Genomic DNA, 2,038 nt, shown 5'->3' on the forward strand with positions numbered 1-2,038 from the left:
GGGCAGGTCTCCCCTGCCCGCTGCCCGCCTGGGTCTCTTTGCTGCAGCGCCTTGGGCTGTCACCTGGCTCGGAAGGTGGCCTGAGGGAGGACAGAACACACCATGGAGGTCCAGGTGCCTGTCCAGACTCACTTCAGCCCGCCCCGGCAAGAGGTCTCCTCGGGCAGCTGCTGGGCATGTGGGAGCAGGAGCCCAGGGGCCCCCACATCTTGAACATCTTTTCTGCCTCCCGGGCCTGTGCTGGGGGGGCGGGTGTGGTGGTGGATGACGCGGGCAGGCCCTTACCTGAGCCTGGCCCCGGACGGTCATGTTGGTCTTGAGCATGTACCTCAGGGTCTCCAGAGGCACCTTCAGCAGCCGCCTCGCGCCCTGACGGACAGACAGCGAGGCTGAAGGCAGGAGCCCAGCGCGGAGCCACCACCTGGCAGCACGCTAACTCCTCACCCAGACCCCAAAGCCAGCACCACACTGGTGAGGAACATGCTCTGAAGCCCGGGTGCCTAGGCAGGGCCTCCCCCAAGACAGGCACACGCCTGGCAGGCCAGCGGGACCGGAGCCACCTCCCTGACCACTGCCCTGCCCTGCCCCAGCTCGGGGAGACGCTGCAGGAAGGGCTCCAGGCCTACGTGCCCCGAGCAGCTCTCCTGCGTGGCTTTCACAGCAAGCAAGTCGGGCAGTGAGGCCACGGCCTCGGCGGGAAGGCTGCTGCCGGGCCCCGTCCTGACACGGGTCAGGAGTAAGCCTCGTCAGAGCAAGGTGGGGGTGCTGCCCACGCTTGGGGCACAGCTGGCATGAGGTCAGGCCGGCCCACTGCCCTGAGCACCAGCCTCGTGGCTGCCAAGTGGCAGCATCCAGTCCCCGAGCCTGGGAACACCAGGGCCATGCCCACCTCGTTGGCCGGCCCCTCGGAGCTTGTGGGATGAGTGTCCTCGCAGGGCGGGGACCCGATGCCGCCCAGGCTGGCGCTGTGTGTCCCGGACGCCCCCTCGGCCAGCTAGGCTCCCGCCCCTCAAACAAAACCCTCATCAGTCGTGGCCAGGCAGCTCCCCGTGGGGGACAGAACAGCCAAGAGAAAGGGAGAGGCAGTACCTGGGGTGCTCTGGGCACTCGGCGCCTGGAAAAGAAGGGAGAGACTCAGCACTCGGGGAGTCCCGGGTGGATCCCTTCTTTCTTTTTCCTTTTTCACGTGGCCCCGCCCCCTTGTTCACCTGACTGCTCTCCCCGACCCCTGTTGTGCCACCACCAAGACCACGGCTCACTTCCTGCCCATAGAGGGGGACAAGGCCTGGCTCCCCGCCCCCCCGACCTGCAGCCAGAGGCTAGGGCCCAGCCTGGATGGCCCTCCCGGGCCTGGCACCCCTCCCAGGCCCCTGCCTCCCTCCTGATGCAGCTCCACTCCCAGGCCCCTTTGCAGAGCCCATCTAGGTGGCCTGGCTGTGGGACAGGAGGGCACAGGGGTCCGCGGCCTGGTCGGGGCACCACGGCCACAGTTGTCCTTGGACCACTTTGTGGTCTCCTCCAGTGGTGACCAGGCTCAGGACACCCTTTTCCTGATGGACCCTGTGGGCTTGGCCACCTGCACCAGGGTGGTGGGTGTGAGAAGCTGGGAGCCGGCGGCTGCATGGGGGCCGTCTCTCCTCCCGGATGGTGGGGAGTCTTCGGGGCTCCAGGCCCTCCCCGAGCCCAGTCCCATGGGACCCCAGATACCCTTGTCCCTGGAAAGAGCTGGCATCCGTTCTTCCTGGCTGGAACAACGCCATCTACACCCAGCACTGCCGAGGGGACGAGGGGAAGAGGAGCCAGGGGAGCCACGGCCGGCGCCCCCTCACTTCTCACCTGAGCCCCGGCCTGGGGCAGGGTGGGCGGCCGGGCCTTCCTCTCCCGAATGACCTCCATGCAGCCGGCAGTGTCAGTGTGGAACAGCTGAGGGACACACAGGGCACACACCACACACGCGTGACACGTGTGGCAGGAGGCCCCGCCCTGCCCTGAGCGGCCCCACAGCCCAAGGGCCACGGTGAAAGGGTCTGCCGTGGGG

The 2,038-nt window shown here is 67.8% G+C and overlaps 1 long non-coding RNA gene across 1 annotated transcript; it reads right to left on the minus strand.

The window, feature by feature from the left end:
- Positions 1–6: 6 nt before the first annotated feature.
- Positions 7–2,032, minus strand: LOC102257058. Its single transcript, XR_314471.2, has 3 exons — positions 1,837–2,032; positions 1,090–1,114; positions 7–80 (listed from the first exon to the last, which is right to left on the minus strand). It is a non-coding gene; the product is annotated as an uncharacterized LOC102257058 (long non-coding RNA).
- Positions 2,033–2,038: the final 6 nt, after the last annotated feature.

The sequence above is a fragment of the Myotis brandtii genome, unplaced genomic scaffold, assembly GCF_000412655.1.
Source record: "Myotis brandtii unplaced genomic scaffold, ASM41265v1 scaffold691, whole genome shotgun sequence".
NCBI classification, from domain to species: Eukaryota; Metazoa; Chordata; class Mammalia; order Chiroptera; family Vespertilionidae; genus Myotis; species Myotis brandtii.